We start from the raw sequence: 19,476 nt of genomic DNA on the forward strand, positions 1-19,476 counted from the left end.
GGGTCTGCGGGGCCTGAAGTAATGGAGCAGGAGCTCAATGGGACATGAAGAGATGTATGTCTGTCCTGTCCCGACACAAGGACTCCAGGCAGGTTTTTATCCCTGACAGATGATGACACCGGGGTGAGGGTTGACAATTCCCTGCACGACCTCTGCCCTACAGCGTAGAAACTCTCTGTGGGCACTGAGCATCGTGCTGAGCCCTGGGGGACCTGAGCTGTCCTCGGCTGTGACCTTGGGCTCGGTGGCCCAGCCTTTTTGCCGGGCTGGCTTGCAAAGCGCTGCCTCAGCAGCTACCTGATCCCACTGCCTGGCTGTCTGCGGGGCCGCAGTGAGGGGTGGCTGTGAGTGCCTCCCTGAATGGTACTGATGTGTCCTCAGCGAGGGGATGGGGCGCTCAGCAGGGTGCACAAATGCTTTGTTTTTGGGTGCTGGGATGGCAGCATATGGCGTGGCAGTTCAGGGCCGGTGCTGTGGTCCCGGGCTGCGATGAGGTTCTTCAGGCTCCTGCCCATCTCCTGGCAGTAATGGGCATCCGTCTGCTTGCAGCCCCTTGCTGTTTCCTCTGTCCCCATAGCAAGTACCTGTGTTTTGGCTTCGTGTACCTTGAGCATTTCTTTCCCCTGCCCTCCTGCCAGCCCTGATGCCTTTACAGGGAAATGTGTGCTGTGTCTCTTTATATCCATAGGATTTGTTTTAGGCCCTACAAAAACAAAGCAATGTACTGAGAGCTGCGACACGGTGCAGACGGGCACTCTGTGCTCCCCATCCCCAAGAATGCTGCAGTGCATGCCAGTCAGACAAGGGGACACTGATGGTGCCATCTGGGCTGGGGTAAGGTCAGGGCAGAGTCACTGCTGTGTCTGGATTTTCCTTGGATGGCAGCTTCCATGGCCAGCATTTGTCCAGGCTGTTGCATGCAGACAGAGCCTTCCTTTGTCCCCTGAAAAAGCCACGCAAGCCTGGCTTCCCTGCGGCGGCTGTGAGGCTGCAGGGCAGCACCTGCCACCACCACAGCTGGAGCCTGCCCTGCCCTTTGCCTCCAGACACCCCGTTCCACATCCCTCTATCCGTGGGCTGGCTGAAACCATCCTGTTAAATGGGGAACTGGCTTTCCAGGGCAGCACTATGCGTGAGGTTGTGGTGTTGGAGTCTGGGCTGCAGTTGGAGCAATCTGGAGACTGGGATTTGGGGGGAGAAGTGATGTGAGCACCGTCAGAATCAAAGAATGTTTGCAAAACGGGGAGTGAGTTGCTGTAGTGTGGCAGCAGGATGGGGTTGGGCTGGGGCAGAGGGGCATGGGGGAGGATGAAGCATGGGACTGCCATGGTGCTGAGTGAGTTGCAGCCCTGCAGCTGCCCGCTCTGTGCTCATGTCCTACCAGGCAAGCAGGCCTGTGGTTATCTTTGGATGGTGCTGAGTTATGCGGAGAGGCCAAGCTTGGAAAGCCCTCAGCCCTCGTGCTCTCTGCCCTCTGCCAGCAGTCACGGGGTTGTGTTGTTTGGGGAATTTCTGCCGCTGCTGGGGTGAGTAACGTGGGGATGACTGGCCATGCTGCTGGTGTTGGATGTGAGCCATTTCCTCTCCACGCTGGAGCTCGTTCTGTGGGTGCGTCACGGACCCGTCCTTGTGCCCTGTGGTGTGCCGGATGGGGAAGTGACACAGGGACATGAACCTGGAGCACATTGCGTGGGGACTTCTAGAGGAAATCTGAGCAAGAGCAGCAAAGGTTGCTTTCCCGGCATCTGCCTTGTGCCTGGAAATCACCAGCCTTTGCCACTACTTCAGCTTTGCTTGTGGTGCTCTGGTTGTGCTTCTGCAATTCTGAAGGTGAGCACAGCCGTGTGAGCACTGCATCAGACTGAATGCCCTTTGCTGCCAGCTGAGCATTCGTTTTCGGAGGATCTCTTTGTCTGTCTCTAGCTGCCCTGGTTGCCACTGTAATCTCTTTAGCTCCTTCCCTGTCCTGAAAGCAGATGGCCTTGGGTGCTAACGCATCAGGGCACATCCCTGCTGGGAATTTGCTCCCCCCTGCAGCTTGTGCTCTCTGCACTGTGTTTATCCTCTCCCACAAACAGCACAGCTGAACTGGCCCTGTGTCTGGTTTCTTTGGCTTCTCTGCTTTAACAGTAATAACAAAAAAAAAAAAAACCCAAAAAAACAAATAAACTCTTTGTGCTAAGTGGGTCATCCCTATGGGTGCACAAACATGTGGTGCTTGCTACTCCTGGGAAGGACCTGGGGACCTTGCAGCTCCTGCCTGGGGAGGAGCGCTGGCAGCTCATGTTCAGTGGGGCTATTTGGTGAGCACAGTGAGTCCGGGGCTGAGCAGCTGCAGGGCAGGGCGTGAGGAGCAGCAGGAGGAATCTACAGGCTTGGGCTTTGCAGGAATTTCCCCATCATTTGCTGACTCTGGGCTGGGAAATCATGTTTTTGCTCCCTCACTGCCTGGGGCAGTACTGGTGCTTTCTCCCCTTCTGATTTTGCTTCTAAAGAATGATTTATTTTTTTTTCCCTCTAAGTGTTTTAAAAGCAAAATCTCTTTTCATTGTGAAAGCCCCTTTGCTTTCTTCCTCTCCCTCCTTCCTCCAGCTGTGCCGCAAGTCAATAATTATCCCCTCTGGGTTGGCAGGGAGCATAGGGCATCTGCTAGTCATGTGCTGGGTATTTTGGCGGATGGCTGCTTTGCTGGCTACAGACTTGCTGCTGTGGGGGCTGCTGAGGAGGGGAGATGTGGGTCTGGAGGGAGCAGGAATGTCTCCTGCTTTGGGCAGTACCCAGCTGCTCACCCTGTCCTTGTCAGCTGAGGCTGGCTGCCTGCTTTGGGGAGCATTTGGTGATCTTAAGTTATGTCTTTTGGACTTGTGTAGATCTCCATTGGGTGACAAGTTAAGGGCAAGGTCTCCCAAGAGCTGCACCCTGGTGTGGACAGGTGTAGGCTGATGGTTGAGTCAGATCATTGGGGCACCTTGTGAGTTGAAGCTGGGCTGCTGGTTTCCAAGTGACTGCTCTGCTTCTTGCTCTCAGGGCAGCCAAAGCAGGGGAGAGCTGCTTCTGGCTTCTGAGAGCCCTTCTGCGTGGCTGGACACTTTGCTGCTGCCTTTGAGGAGGCTTTGCATGAGGCTTGCGTCCTCTTCCTGGTGATGCCCTGGGCTCTGTGTCACAGGTACAGAAACAAAACTCCATCTGGTTCTCCAATCCACAAATCACCCTGTGAAGGTCAGGGTCCTTGTGAGGCTGTAAGGAGAAAGCACGAGGCTCCCTGCCCGGTGTTTGTCCCCATCCCCTCCGGCCACGCGGCTCCTTTCACATTGCCTCTGCTTAGCACTAAGGCAGCTTAAGCAGCTCGTGGCTTTAAAGGGGCCCATTGTGTCCGCGCGTGTGAAATCCAGCTCTCGGAGAGGGCTCGGCTCCCCTCGTGACCCCCATGTCCCCATCCTGCATGGAGCTGGCCCCTTGCCCTGCTGCCGTGCTGTCCGCCTTCTGCAGGGACATCCTTAGCGTCCACTGTGTCATGCAGCTCCTTTTGGTGGTGCCACGCTTGATGCTGTCTGGAGTGGGTGTTGGGGTACCTCTGCAGCAGCCTGCCCCTTGCACCATACCTCTGCAGTGCATTTGGGGTGCATCAAGGCTGAGCTCCTCTGTGTATTCCTGCTGCTTCAGTGAGCGCGGCAGAGCTGGGCGAGCAGCTGGCCGCACCACACAAGGGCCTTTTGTTCCTGCCGCCTCTGCCCTCTCCCGTTCTGTCCCCATCCCATCCTCTGGGGACCCCCCTCCCCACCATGCCTGCAGCTCCTTAGGGCTTCTGCAGCAGCCCCAACGCCCTGGGGAGATGGGCACCAGGGAGTGCGTGCCTGCATTCCTCCCCACTCAATAGCGATAATTTTATTGGCATGACAAGGTAGCCAACGGTTGCCAAAGTGCATCCATCAAATACCTCTCGGCCGCTCCCGGCCCCTCGAGAGCTCTCACCAGAGCTGAGTGCCGCCTGTTTCAATCAAGGTGGAGGCGGCAGCGCTGCCCTGGATATGGATGGGGTGCAGGGAGGGGGTGCGGAGCTCAGGAGGAAGGGGCCCTGCTGGCCTGCGAAAGGCTTTGTTGAGCTCCGCACAGGATGTCTCATTGTTGGAGGAAACAATTAGAAATTCATTGTGAACTGCCGGCCTCTGAGACCTGCCGGGGCAGCAGCTGCTGGCTCCGTCCTCGGGTGACTCTGGGGAAGGATGGGGCTGAGCCCCCTCTGCCCTCCTGCCTTTTGTGGGACGCTCTGGGGTGCCTGCACCTTGCACAGAGGATCTGGGGGGTTCCTTCCCCAGATGCTCCAGGCTCTGTGACTCAAGCCATAACTCTTCGTTTTCCCCCCCATCTGCTCTGCAGTCAGCACAAAGCCGGCAGGTGAAGAGATGGAGAGAGGAGCCGGGCGCACTGCCAGGCGGGGCCATAGCCTGGCTCAGACTTTCCCTGGAGAAAGCGCTGACTTCGTGTGGCTCCATGCAGCCCCATCCGTCAGCCGGGCACGGAGCATCGTGCTGGGTATGGGCACCCTCGTGCAAGGTGATTTTGGAAGGCAGGAGCTGGAGGAGGCTCTGGGATGTGATTGTGTCTGGCATTTCTGGTCCTTTCTGCATTTCCCTCCACTGAGACCAAGCTTGGAGGATCCAGGCACGCTCCAGGCTTGGTGGTTGCCTTGCTTTCCTGTGGACTTGGTTTAGATGATGCCAACTATCTTCTTGTATCTCCCTGCCCGTCTCGGGTGCCACAGCAGGGCTGTGGCTGTGGTCGCCTACTGGGGACCTCAGTGACGGTCCCTTGGGGACATGGCAGGGTGAAAAGCCATCCCATTGAGATGGAAATGAGCTGGGAGGCCCCTGTGCTGTCAAGGCCCTCCTGTTGGAACCATTGTGCCTATTCACGGGCTTGAACACTGACTAATTTTAGCTTTTCGCACGGAATAATGGCCCCGGCCTCCCACCAAAGGCAGCAGAGAAAAGGGAGGGCACGGGGAGCCCGGAAGGCAGCAATTTGTGTGCTGGTATCCAGCCTTCAGCCCCAGCTAATGGTGCCTGCAGAATTTGTGTAGGAAACCTGTCAGGAGTAGAGATGTGAGGACAAGGGACCTGGACCCCATCCGCCCCTTGGTGACCTCTGGAGCCCGTCATCCATCCCCGTGTTTTGATATCTGTGGGGTCGTTCAGTGTCGCTGAGCGTGGTACTTGGCTGTGGGCAGCTCAGGGTGAGCCGCTGCTCAGCCTCTGCTGTGCCTTGCCTTTGGTAATTATGGGCTGTGCTGCTCTGAAATAGCAGGGAGAGAATTCTAATGGGAGTGATGGGGGAGGTAGGGAGGCAGGAAGGTGCCCTGTGAGATCAGTGCTTGAGGTGAAGTGGAAAAACATGTGGCTGGGTGGTGAATAGCCCCAAGCTCCACTGAGCTCCACTGGTCAAAGAGCAGAGTGGTGCCAGGGTTTGGATGTGCCACTTGCATCAGGATGTGTCTCCCACATCTGGGAGGTGCTAATCCTGGCTTAGGGCAGCATTTAGCATTGGACCTGAAGGTGCTTTGTGTGGAATGCATCTGCTTGCTTTAATCTCTTGATTGGAAGTGGCTGCTGGGCAGCCTAGGGTGGAAAACCCCCACAGTCCATGCATAGACTTCAGATACCACCTCTTCTTCCCATCTCCTTCCTACCAACACGAAAACACCACACACCCTCCGTCTTTGTGTGCTGCTGTCAGGGAGCATCCCAGTGGCAGCGAGAGCAATTGTCTGCATGGCAAGCAATAGCAGGGAAGTTTTATTTAATGGACACTTAGTTCTTTTAATGCAATTTAGCAGCTGGATATAAAGAAGAGAGCCAGCACCATGTGACACACTGCCTCTCTGTAGAATAGACCGTGGGGAGAACCCTACTGAGCAAAGCTGGATGAGCTGAGAGCACTTTCATTTTGCTGTGCTCGTTGCTCCAGAGGGCAGTGTCCACTGGGGGAGCATCGTGCCCTATGGCCGTCCCCGTAACAGCAGCAGAAACAATGCCCGGCTGACAGAGCTGTGTGCTCTTTATTAGCTGAACCGTAATGACGTATGTTGGATTGCTCTCCTACGTTGATAAAATTACCAGACCTTGAACAAAGGGAGAAAAAAATCTCTCTGACCTTGAAGGTGCTGGTTCACTTGTCTTCATTTCATTCCCCTCGTCTGGGGATACGGGTCAGTTTTGGGTGCTATTTATAGTGCATTTGGCTCAATGGTTTTCTTTACAAAGCGAAAGGTTGTCACCTTTGTTTCTGATACTGTGGAGAGGAGCTGCTCAGGGGAAAAGGAAGCATAAATGAGATTTCTTTCCAAGTATTTCCCTTCATGGCAAAGCTTTGCAAACTGGTGAGACCAAACAGCCACGGACCAGCGTAACTGGGGCTACTGTTGCCCGGTGCTCCATTGGAGCCATGATTGGATCCAACATGGCCAGGCTTCCTGTGCCCAGTGTGCCTTGTCTGGCACAGTTGGCTTTGACTGAAACTAAGTATTATCTGAATTCTTCCCTTCTCCCATCCCATAAGAAGAGGGGCTGCATTTCCCACCTCTGCTGGGGCCGCCTATTTGCCGCCATCACTTGCCCATGCCTGCATCCCCCTTCTCCAGTCTCGTTTGTAATTGACAGACTCATTGAAACAACAAATGTTGCCGTAATTTAATTTTCAGACAAACAATAGTCCGGGGACAATGTTAAATTCATGAAACGGGCTTAATGTGATGAAATTTAATGAAGCAATTTGTGTGCTATCCTGGGCGCCGGCGCTGTGCAGGGCCGTGGCTGTGCGCGCCTTCCCCTGCTCGCCCATCCCCTGGCAGCTCCATGTGCCCTTGGGGGTGAGCTCCACATGGGACGTTGGGGATGGCATTGCGTCTCTCTGGGTGGGCCCTCTTTGGGCTGTGAACCAGGGGAAGAGTGGGTCCCTTGATGCAGGGGGGAGGTTTGCCTGGGGCTGAACTTGCTCTTGGAGTGCAGCATTCCTCAACTTTGGGGTGCCAGACTGCAGCCTCAGGTGCTCAAGCAGGGATTTTTGCCACATCCACATTCTCTAGGCACCCTGACACTAGCATGGCTCGCACTTCTATTGTGTTTTGAGAGAGGTTTCCCTGCTGTTTCCTTCTCTTGGTGATTGACACAACCCTGTGGATCTTAATTGCGTTCCGGTGTCTGTAGAGCCAATGCTCGCAGAGCTATTGGCTTGCTTGGGTTTATCTCTGCTTGTGTTTTTGGGGACAACCCCATGTCCTGGCATCTTGGGGGCTGTGACTCCAGCAGGTCTTCTGCTGGTCAGCACCTGGCTTCTCCTTGGCTCAGCTCATGGTGAACTGGTAGCCATGAGTGAAGTGCAACTGGAAAATATTGTAGAGAAAGGGTAGTGCAGTTTCTGTGTGTGTTTATGCGTGTCTATATATATATAAACATATATATATGTAGATGTTTTTCTATAAAAGCTCCCAAAATAGGCCTATGTCCCCTAGCCAGGATGGTTGTGTCTGTAATTAGCTGTGGAAAGCACTGTGTTAGCAAAACTTGCACATACAGAGCCCTTTGGAAAGGCTGCACAGCCCCAGTGTGGCATGGTGACCTCCGTCCCTCATGTCAGAACATCCCTTCCTGCTCCGCTCTCTGCATCCCAGCAATGAGGAGCAATAAGCAAACTACTTCAAAAAAAAAAAAAAAAGAAAAAGAAAAAGAAACCAACTATCCAGCAAAGCTGCACCTCATACATGGCCTGTGCCTGCTATGGTGCTGTGGGGGTGATTTCCACCCAGCTCTGGGGAGGGGAACTTCCCAAATCGAATTCCCTGTTTATTTCCCCAGGGCTTCTCTGTGTTACTCTCCCTCTCTTTCTGGTATGTTTATGAGGCTCAGGGGATCTGTTTTTACTCTCAATGTTTAAAATTAAAGATGCTTTTCTCTTTTAGCAGGTGAGGTGAACGTTCCACATCATTAGCTCGGGGTTTTCTTCTCTTAAACCTGCACAGGAGAACTTGGGGGACTGAAGGGCACAGCCTGGGGGCCTCCTCAGTGCCCTCCTTCCACCCACATGCATAGCCAAACCCTTCTGCTCAGAGCCTCAGCTCCCTTTCTCCCTCCAGCCTTGTCCTTTTGAACCTCTCTGCCTGACAGCTGCTCATGCAAGCTGTTGAAACAAGAGCTCTGCTTCACTTTGGAAATGGAAGCGATTAAGAAGCCTGCAACCAGCTCCAGCCTTCCCTGACACCGTATCCACCCAGGTGCCTTTTGGGGGCTGTCTGCTGGGGAGCAGCAGTGCTTGGCTTTGCCTTGTGCTTGTCCCACGTGCTGCAGGGCTGTGAGCAGAGGTGGTTTGGGGGCTGCTCATGGGCAGTGAGCTGCCACTGTCGCCTCCCAAATCCCCACTCGCTGGACAACGCTATGGAGGCTGTGTTGTTTCTGCTCCCTTTGCCTCCCTAATTCTGTTTGTGCTTGTGAGCAGAGAGAAACTGAGCAAGAGAAAGCGTGGTTTTTTTTTTTAATGGCTTGAGTATTTCTGGAGCTGTTTTTCATCAGGACAGTGATAGTTGTGCAGAGGCAATTAATTGGAGGAAAAGTTGACGGCGATAAATGTCAGGAATGTTTTGAGGATGGTTTGGATGAAATACATTTTTTAAAGCCTCCCAACGAAAACAAAAACCTTGGCCTATTTTGAACCTTGCCAAAGAGCAACAACTTGAAAATGTTGCTTTTTGTGTGTGTGAGCTGTTTAAGTGCCTTTTTCCCCTCTCAGCCCATGCTCGTTAAACAAAAGCATGTGTTCTCCTGGCATGGCTCCCTGGGGCAGGAGTGCAGTGCAGGGGCTGCATGGGTTGGATGCGATGGAATGGATGCAGTGGGATGGCTACAGGAGTGCTGCAGGTCCCTGTGTTTGGCTCTGTGTCTCGGAGCAGGGCTGGGGTCGGCTTGCTGCTCCGTCTGCACCACAGCTTTCTCCTCCTTGCCATCTACAGATGGTGATGCCCGCAGCCAAAAGGAGGAGTGCAGCATAAATGCATGCCGAGTGCTTTGATATCCTCAGGCAGAAGGTGATAAAGAAAATAATTAATGCTTAAAGGCGATGCTGGTGCACCGTGGCTGCGGCTCAGGGTGCGTGGGCTGTTGGAGCCCTGCTTGCCCTGAGCTTGCAGCAGGGGCAGGGGCAAGAGGAGGCTTGGTGGAACATGTGGCAATTCTGGGAGAAGACAGTGGTCTTAGGTCTCCCGGGGAGGATTTCTGTGTGCATGGCCTGAAACTTGCCTGGGATGTTTTGTTGTGTCAATCCGTGATCACCCCGAGGAAGCCAAACCCTCTTGTTTTCTGCCTCCCAAGCGCTGCGGTACCTCCAGCCCCAGCTGCAGAGTTTGGTGCTGGTGTGTTTTTCATAAAGGCTCTTAATCACACACAGGATGTTTCTGTTTATTCAAGAAATAAAATCACACAAACAACCCACCCCCAATTTGGCTTTCGTCAAGCATCAGCTGCTTGACCCGAGGCTGAGCTGGAGAAATCCTCGCCAGCCTCCTGCAGCCCGACCGGAGCTCAGCGCTGTGCCCTGGACACGTGCCTGGCACCAGGACCGGCGTTGGGCCATAGGGTTGACACTGGGCAATGGGATTGGTACTGGGCCACGGTGGCATCTCTTAGGATCTTGGAGCAGAGAGGCTCAGGGACCGGGGGGAACCAAACTTGAGTTTTTGGGGACCTGGCACTGGGTTGAGCAGCCGCTCCGGCTTCGCTAACAACAGCACAATTGTTTTTGGCTGAGCTGGCTCCTGGTGAGAGCTGGAGGTGAGCTGGAGCTGTGGGTTCATCGGTGGGATTGCATGTCCCCGTGCGCAGGGTCACCAATGTGCCACCCCAGAGCACCTGTCTCCCAGCTGGAAGGAATGAGGATGTGCCACCAGTGCTGGCACTGTGTTGTCGGCTTTTGCTTTGGGCCTCATCTTTTGGGGTTTAAGTGGAAGGAGAGCAGAAATAAGTCAGTTTGGAGTGGAATAAGAACCTGACTTTCCTCATGCCTGTTGCACGCATTGGTCCCATCTCTGTCATTCCTGTGGCAAAGCAGCAGGCCCGTGACCCAGCAAGAAGGAAACCTGTGCCCTACTCCTTTGCGTTTGGAGGAGCACAGTCCTCAGAGATTATTAGAATAATTTAACAAGCCATTAATGAGAGTGAGGGAAGTGTTGGAGGAGTCGGAGAAGGGTCGAGGAGGGGGGTGTGGGGAAGCAGGGCTTGATTTTTGGCAGGGAGTGGGTCACATTGGCAACCTGCTTCCTTTGCCTTAGATGTGTTATGAAGTTTTTGAGGTTGCTTGAAAAGTGTCTGGGGAGCGGTGGCGAGCCAAGCAGGCTGCGGGCCAACTCTCAGCTAAACATGTTGTTGTGTAAAATTGTAGTCAATTAATTTAAGACCTGCCAATTTCAACTGCAAAGCGCTAGGAGGTTCTGTCAAGTTTTCAATGGGATAAAAAGGGGAGAAGGGGGGATTAGTTTTCAGCGTTTGGAAGGGCAAACAGCGATCCTCCGTGCAGCGCTGCAAAGTGCCTCCTTCTCTCTCTCTCTGCTCGTTTGAGCTTTGGTAAACTCAGTGCTACCAATGTTAAAGGCCCTGCAGGGAGCATCACCTTGCAGGTGTGTCCCCTGCTTGCTGGTGGCATGTCCTGGAGTGGGGACTTTGCTGTGGTGCCTGGTCCTGCTCTGCTTTTGTTTTCCATCTCCGAAACACCGCAGCTGTTGTGCACGTGGATGTGTTCGTTCCATCATCCTGCTGCCTCCTCCCTGGGCTTTTGCCATGGCCCCAGCTCACCCTGGGCACCCTCTCTTGCTTTGTCATTTGCCACCAAGGGGTGCAGAACCACCACTCAAGGGATTGTTTTGCCCTCAGATATTCCCCCATCCTGAGTGTTGGAGTGTCTGTGTGGGATGGAGCAGCTCAGCATCCCGTGGCACTGCACGCTTGTGTTTTTTGGAGTCACTTGGAGACCTGTGCATCCCCGGCGCTGGTCTCTACCACGTGTCACTGTGCCCTGTCACTGTGCTGTGTCATTGCTGCCTCGCACTCGTTTCCCTGGAAGACATAAAGGGTAATTTCCTCCAACCTCACTTGTTAATATTTCACCGGGCTGTGGAGCAGCCTGCACAGCCCTTGCTTCAAACCAGGGCAGCTCCTGGCACCTTTGCCTTTAGCTCTTGGTTTCACCAGCTCTTGCTATGACTTGTCCCATGGTTTAAAATGACGTAAAACCACCCAGTGGCAGAGAAAGCTGGGTGAATCCATGGGGCTGGTGGTCAGGCTGGGGCACGTGCCATGTGCCAACTCTGCCCTGCAGCACTCGCCCAGCTGGGCACAGTGGTTTGAACCTGCTGGCAGGTACGCTCTTTGGGAATGACTTTTGGGTTCTTTTCATTCCTGATCCGGACTCCACAAATCAGAGCTTCTGAAAGGGCCTGGGTTGGCCCTCCAGGAGCGATAACAGAAGAATTACTGCATTGCATGGGCGTCTTTATGTGTTTTTTAAACCGTGCCTCCTAATTATAAATAATGGCTGTGATATGAGATGTGATTATGATGAATGGTGATTCTGTATTCTGTCTGCATTAGCGGCTTTAACCTTGCCGGGGTAATTATGTCTCATTTCAAATTCTGATACTATTTATTTGAGGTAGGGGACTGGGAATTTAATTTCTACTGCTTTGTCTTTTAGTATTATTATTATTTGAAAAAGATACCTTTGCAAAATTGTTTTTTAATAATTCCCTCCAGTGGCAGCGCGAGCTCGTTAATATTTGAGGGGACTGCACGGAGCTCTTGGGAGAGGCGGTTTGGGGTGTGGGAACCAGGGGCTGATGAGGAGCCTGTGGAAAGGAGGTGCCCAGAGATGGGGATTGGTGAGGACAGCACACAGGTGTCACTGGTGCCACCAGCCCTGGTGCCACATCCCTGCAGAATGGTTCCGTTTGCAGCCCCTGCAGCTCCACACCTCCTGGCTGGGGGGGCATCCGGGGGTCCCCGCTTGGCCTTGGGGTTCCCATGAGGTCTTAAGGCTGAGCCGGCCCCTGCTCGTCTCACACCGCCTCTGACGGCACGTTTAATTAAAAATCAAATCAAAGCTTGCGCACGTGATTCTTAATCAGTTTGAAGTCTCTGCGAGAATAAAGTAATTATACCACTCGTTTGGTTACAGTAATTAAAACTTTAATTAACATCATTTCCCACCCCTTGGCCTCTCTACAGTGCAGATCCTCAAGCGGGTGCACCCTTGGGCTGCTGTCTCAGGAGAAAGCACGCTGTGAATTTGGGGACCGCTCGTCCTGTCTCCATCCCTGCTGTCTCCAAACCCCAGATGAGCCCTTGCTGGGCCACCCCTCCTCCACAGAAGCTGGGGCCAGCGAGGGCTTCAGTTGCTCAGTGCCGTGCCTTTGGGTGCTGGGCTGCATGGCGCTGCGAGTGGCCCCACGGCCGTCATGCGAGTGGCAGCCTCTGCTTGAGATCCCCTGGCAGCCGTGGCGGCTCCGGGGAGGTGAGATGGTGGCAGGTGTTCCTGAAAGCTGTTCTGAGGATTTCACTCTGAATGCAGCACGTGCTCCTCCAGAGACTTGTGGGCAGGGAGGCACGCTCGCAAAGAGCAGCCCTAGCTGTGTGCCGGGCGCTCAGAGAGGTGCATAGGCTTTGCTATGGGTGTTGGTGCTGCTTGCTGTTGTCCTGCTTCCTGGTGAGCCCGAGGGAGGGTGAGCAGAGAGGGGAGCTTTGCAGCCACGCGAGTGCTGCAGAGAGAGTGCCTGCGCAGTGTAAAGCCTGAGCTCTTAAATGTCTGCAGCAGTGTCCTCAGGGAAGGCAATCTCTGTATTTAAATCTTCTCAATCTCTCCTTCGAAATTGCTGCTATCCATGGGCTGAAGAGCTTCATTTCCATCCTGTTTGTGAATGGAGAGTGCACTGCAGTGCTTGTGTTGCTGCTGGGCTTGATGCGGCCCTGCGTCTCTTTGTAGAATCATAGAACAATTTGAACTGAAGGGGACCCTTAAAGGCCATCTGATCCAACCCTTTTGCAGTGAGCAGGGACACCTGCAGCTCCATCAGGTGCTCAGACCTGTCTAGTCTGACCTTGGGTGTCCTCCACATGGCCAGGAGCTGTGCAGAGGGGCACAGTCAGTGGGGCACACACTGAGCTGGGTTGAGGGCCAGAGATGACTGTGGGACAGGGTTAGTGGACATGGTGGTGATGGATTGGACTTGGTCATCTTAGTGGTCTTTTCCAGCTTTAACAATTCTATGATTCCGTTACAAAGCTGTGAAATGCAGAAGGAACGTCAGCATGGAGAGCTCTACAAACACGCTGAGAGCTTGGGGTGGGGAGAGCAAGGTGCGGTTGGAAGCAAAATATTTGTATGCGCTCTGCTCTGTGCTTGGCACACAGCCGGGTTCAGCTGGGTGTGAGCAGTGGGACAGCAGGAGCTTTCCTCCAGCCTTGGAGGTGTGCCTGTGTCCGGGAGCTGGAGGGGTCCGGGGGGAGCTACCTGCAGTTTCCATCTCAGCCCACTGATAGGTGACATGATTATTTAAGAATGAAAAAAATAGGAAGTGTGTCTGTAACTTTCCCACCGCCTGATACGATGGATTGCTTTCCCAGGAAGCACATTAAACAGTATGTAATTTGTCACTGAATTCACGAGGCATTCTGCATGTCCAGTTCTGCTGCCTGCGTGAGACATTAATATTTAATGCTGTCAGCATGCCGTGTGTTTTTTCAGGCCTTGATTTCTTTTTTTATTACTTAGCAGCTTCCCCTGGCCCATCAGGTGTAATTTGCCCATTGGGATAAAACTGCAGGGCAGCAGTAATGAGAGGAGCGGTGCCGGTGTCAAACGGGTGACACAGGGTGCACCCAAGGCTGCCCTTCTCCCTGCTGGGCGAGGATGGGTTTTGTTTGTGTTGATATGCATTTGCAGCAATGTGTTACTGCAGCACGAGGCTTTGGGCTGTGTGGTGTAGGAGTGATGGCTATTGGACCTGAGGTGGGGGCTGTTCCCAACTCCACGTGGGCTTTTCCTGCCTTCTGGTGGCCCTTCCTTGTCCTCAGGCAGCTCCTCTCTGCTGTGGTGTTGTTGCAGGGAGCAGGAAGGAAGCAGCTATTTTCCTGGGGCCGATGCGGGGGGAAGGAACAGGAGGATCAGCTGATCTCCGGCGTGCTGCAGCTCTGGGAGCCTCCTGTGTACTTTCTCCCCATGCAGCTCCAGGCAAAGTTGCCTCCTCCCTGGGTTTTGGGCTCCCCAATAGCTGGCTGGGAAGGGAGCATCCCCTATGTCCCCCTTGCTCAGTGTCCTGGTGCTGGGATGCGGAGGATACATTCTTAGTCGTTGGCATTGTTGCCTTGCTCAGGTTGCATAGGGAGAAGAGTTGTGTTGCCTTTTTGATCTGGGCATTGGAGCGAGTAGGAAAATAAACAGTATTTTGGGTGTGCAGGAGTGTTGCAGGAGAGATTTTTGGACTCACAGCCATGGTACAGAAAGCCAGGCTGCTGCTGGTGGTCTCCTCGCTGCTGAGGAGGTGAAAATAAAAGTGCTGAGTGCGTACTGGAGAGCCAGCAGGGATGGCCATGGCAGTGGGGATACCCACCTTCCTCCAGGGGCAGCGGCTGTGCATCGCTGGGCGCTGGGCCCATCCCCTCACTGAGTCAGCCCTGAGCGATGCTGATTGGGAAATAATTGCAATAATAATAGAGATATTTTGCTCCCGAGGAACGAGACGATACAAACTGGGCACTGAGCCAGGAGAGTTTTGAAGGGCAAAGCTGAGAAATCAATGGCTCGAGACTGCCGGAGCAGCTGGCGGGCTGGAGAGGAGTGGTGCCTGTGCCTCGGTGGGTCTCAGAGCAAGTGTGGGGCTCCAGGGGGCCTTGGGGCTCTCACCCCAATCTGTGGTCTCCCCACGTCCCTCTTTTACTGACATTTGACTCTATCTCAATTCCTTACTGGAGGCTGCAGCTCTGGCACCGGGTCCTTCTCTCCAGTGGTTCAGTTTTCCTACAAAATGATGCAAAAGGTCTTAGTGAGAGCTTTTTGGTTCCATCAGAGCTGGTTGAGCTGTGAGGAGGGCTGTGGTTCTCCATCCCTTCTGCTGATGGGGCAATTCTGACTGACGCAGCTGCTCCCAAACCTGTGCTCCCTAGAGCACCCTGCTCCAGGCAGCTGCCTGCTAGCCCTAGAAGCTGAATGGGTAACTGCTGCTGTAATCCCTCTTTCCCTTAGGCACTCTTTGCTTTGCATTCATGCTTTTCCTGCTCTTGGCATGGAGCTGGTAGGACCGTGGTTTTGTGTGAGGGACCACGTGGCTTTGGGAAGCTTTGCAGGCAGCCTGCAGCCCCTCCAGCTATATCCCATGGCAAAACCTCTGGTCGTACCCCATTGTCTGCCCTCAGTCCATGTGGCCGAGCTCTGGGTGCCACCACAGGGACATGACACCCGTGGTGACATGAGCTGCAAAGGCAGTGTCACAGCTATCAGTGCAGGTCAGCCTCTGGGATTTGTCGCTGTTATGGGCGTTGATTTAGATTAAGTATCTTCTTGTTTTTTGCTTTATTATACTGATATAATTAAAGTTCTAATATTCTCTGGCTCACGGCAATGCAGGGCCTAGGACGTGAGCCTTGCTTGTATTAATCTTTATAAGTGGGTTGTACTGACTGGCAGCTCAGCTCACCCCTTGCCCTCAGTGTGTTATGAGTGTGGAAGCAGCATCTTGGCCCCGTGCTGCCTGCCAACATCTCCCCGAGCTCTGCGTGCCCCCAGAATGCTGTGTCAGACCCCCAGAAATACTCAGCTGCAGTGCAGTGGCCACGGAGGGGGGTCATGGGCACATTCCAATGTGGGGCAGCTGCTGACTGCCCAGGCTGCATTGCTGGCATTTTTCTGCTGGGATGCGGCAGGAATGCATCTCCAAATCCCCTTTCCCGCTGCCCATGTCCTTGCACTTCAGTCCTCATTGCCACTGTTTCCCGGCAGTGCTGAGCCATCCCAGCAGTGATCTGCTTGGTGCTCATCCTCACCTCGCTGGATGCAGAGTTTTGGTGACCTGAAACACAGCGTTCAGCACCACATCCTCACCTCGTCCCTGAACACTTGTCCCTGCTGTTGTCCCCAGCCAGCACCCCCTACCCGAAAGCACTGCCTGCATTGACTGTGGCCCCCCCGAGGACAGCTGATGCTGCAACCTCGCAGCTGCTGCTAGTCCTGCATTTTCGAGGTGACTGAGCAGGGATGGAGGGGGGAGAGGAGTGTTCCCCCTAGAGCAGCTGATGCAGGAACCTCATTTTGGAAACTAGAGAAGGGCGTACGGGCGGCAGCTGCCGTGCTGCTGCTCCCTGGGGCTGAGGTGGGGGGAAGGTATGTGGGGGTGCTGGGGGCCCGGCTGCCTCGGGGTGAGCCCAGGCCACATGAACAGGGCTGGACATAGGATCCTCTGCTTCCTGCCCTGAGCTGGGCTGCGTGGTGTTGGGTGACGCTCCCCAGCAGCTGTCACCTCCGCCCCAGGTTGGCTGGGGCCGAGCAGGTCCTGCTTGGCCTTGGGGAGATATTTTGCATGATGCTGAGGTTTCCTGCGGCATGGGGACCCCTGGTGCCCCCTCTGTGTTGTCACCCTCCACTCGCAGCCCTGAGCTCTGCAGAGCTGTGGCACAGGGCTGTCCCTGCAGGTTTACCACTCGCTACATCCCTGGAGTGTACTGGGGAGGGAGCGGGGGAGGCTTTGAAACGCGCTCCTGTAAATAAACCCTCCTTTCTCCTTGCCTGTCAGCGCTGTGCGAGCCCCGTGGAACTGGAAAGGGTCCCCGTGAAAAGGCTGCGGAGTGTGTTTGAGGCAGATAAGTCCCTGCCTTTGAAGTGTGGCAGGCGGGCGAAAGCGCCCTCCTCTCGTCGCTCCTGCCAGCCGCTGAGCATTAATCACAGCCGCGCGCAGATAAGAGCACAAAGCGTCGCCGAGCACTTCTCGTGCCAAGAGGAGGGGGCTGCCGGCAGCGGGCAGGGGCTGGGAGAGCCAGGTGTCCCCCTGCAGGGATGTGAGTGACTCCAGCTCCTCTCTTGGTCACTGTCTGTGTGCCGCGGTGCCGTGCAGCTGTGCCGTGCAGTCTGCCCGGGCTGCTGCTGCTGCCTGTTAAATCCAAAGGCAGCCCTGGTATGTTGGCAGCCGCTTTCCTCACCGGCTGTGCTCGCTCCCCACCTGCTGTGCCTGTGCCGGGGCTGTACAGCGCCATGCTGCGCTGGGCCGGGCTGCCCGTGGCTGCTCTTGGGTCCTCTCATCTCTGCCTGCGAGGGGTAACGGCCTCTGGTTGACCCAGGAGAGGTTCGGGTTGTCTATCAGGAAAAATGCTTCTCAGAAAGAGCGGTGATGCACTGCCCAAGGAGAAGTGGAGTCATTACGTCCCTGGAAGTGTTCCAGAACCTTGGAGATGTGACACTAAGGGATGTGGTTATGGCACTGTGGGGGTGGGTTGGCATTGGTTATCTTCGAGGTCTTTCCAACCTTAATGATTCCATGGTCTCACCACCTGCCTTGCCAAGCTGTGGGGCTGAGTAGCTTCTCAAGCCCAAGCTGTGAACGTTGCCATTGCAGGTTCCTTGGAGTCATGTAGGTCAAGGGATGAAATACATGGGCTGGAAGGAAGATGGTCTAGTTTTTGGGTGGTCCTGTGTGGAGCCAGGAGTTGACTCAGTGATCCTTATTGCTCCCTTCCAAGTGGGGATATTCTATGAAGAAGAGTGCCTGGGAGCAGGTCAGAAAGCAAAAGGTATTTAAGCAAAATAAGTTTTGCCTCTGATGAGTGTTTTTTTGTTATCCACAACTGAATTTCCCACTATGTGCACGAACGAGCAACTTAATTTCTGTGGTGTCTTCCACCTGTGGGTGCTTTGCTCCATTCATCCATTGTCAGCCTCCCCGCCTGAAGCCCACACCAGGGGGTATGACTCACCCAGAGCTCAGGGATATGGCAATGGTTGGGATGGTGCCAACTAGTAGAAGCACCCCAGTGCCTCAGTGGGGCTGGAGAGAGGCAGTAGCATCCTCCATTTCATTGCAGCCCTACAACTCCTTCCAGCCCCATAGGAAGCAAAGCTCGAGCCTGAAGCAGCCGGCTCTGCTGTGCAGAGACAGGTAGAGCAAGGGCAGGAATCCAGAGCGAAAAATTAGTGCGAGTAATTATTAGTATTGGGTAATTATATCAGCGTCAGGATGAGGAGAAAGGTTAATAGATTTTTTTTTTTTTTTTTTTTTTTTGGTAAATGTCTTTTCCCCTGGGTGGAAGGGAAGCAGGGTGGGCAGGAAGACACGTGCTTCCGAGGGGGCTGCTCTGATTAAAGCACATCCTCTCCCCCTGCCCCAGCCACCGCTGGCCCCGCAGGTGGGCACGGGCTGGGAGCAGCCCCATGCCGGTAAGTGATGCTGCTCATCTCATCAACTGGCTTTGGGAAACCGCCGTCCTATGGCCCAAGCAGCCCACCCAGGTCTTCAAACCTCATTTTGCTGCCCCCTAGACCTGCAATTAGAACATCCTTAGCAGTGGGAGCGGTGCGCATCGCAGACCCCACCGGAGCACTCTGTGTGTCGCCGCCTCTTTGCTTACAGTGATTATTTTTAGGTCCTTCCTGGAGCCTCAAATTAACTGGAAGTGCTTCACGTCTGTTGGTTTTTTTGCTTTTTTTTTTAATACATCTCTTTCTCTTTCCCAGCACTGCGCAGTGCAATAATGTAATGGGGAAATTACCCCGCTAGTTAAAAATTACTGCCAGTGCGACATCCACCCGTAGATCTATTTTAGAACCAGGGTAAAACTGTATCGATTCCTCTGCGCCGCAGCTACGGCCCATAAAAGGGCTGGAAAGGTGCATTTGTCACGTTGCCATAGCGAGGGATGGATGCTGCTGCTGGGATCAGACAAAACCCTCCTCTGGGGGGACCTCGGGTGATGCTGGGTGCTTTGTGTGCAGTGTGCCCCGTACAGGTGCTGGGGGTTTGAGCTCTGATGTTGGAGTGAGGTGAATGTGGTTTTGAAGTTGGGCATGAAGATACCCCCAGAAGGGCGGGCGGAGGCTTTGGGATGGGCTTTGGGCATCTCTTGGGTTCTCAGCGTGCGGTGGTATGTGGCACAGTGATGAGGGGGAGCATGGTGTGGGTGGGTCTGGCAAACCATGCTGAAGGACAGGTGACTTGTTCTGGGTGATTGTGGAGGGAGTGTCCCTCAGTGATGGGAAAATGGGCGTAGAGGTGTGCAGCAGGGGAGGGAAGCAGAGAAGGGGTGTTTTTGGTTGTGCCATGGGCTCCAGCAAGCTGTATCTGCCCCAGTAAGGCCAGTCCTGAGGTCCCTCCATGCACTGCTGCTCGCCGGCTGCTCAGGGGTCTCTTTTTTTAATTAAATACATTTGTTTTGTAAAATGGCCTAAAAATAATCCAGGACTGGT

At 54.2% G+C, this 19,476-nt stretch overlaps 1 protein-coding gene across 1 annotated transcript in view; it reads left to right on the plus strand.

Annotated features, from left to right (window-relative positions):
- The window catches only part of PLXNA1 (plexin A1), an 88,332-nt gene that overhangs the window by 8,051 nt on the left and 60,805 nt on the right, over nt 1–19,476 (plus strand).

The sequence above is a fragment of the Meleagris gallopavo genome, chromosome 14 (genome assembly GCF_905368555.1).
Source record: "Meleagris gallopavo chromosome 14, MGAL_WU_HG_1.1, whole genome shotgun sequence".
NCBI classification, from domain to species: domain Eukaryota; kingdom Metazoa; phylum Chordata; class Aves; order Galliformes; family Phasianidae; genus Meleagris; species Meleagris gallopavo.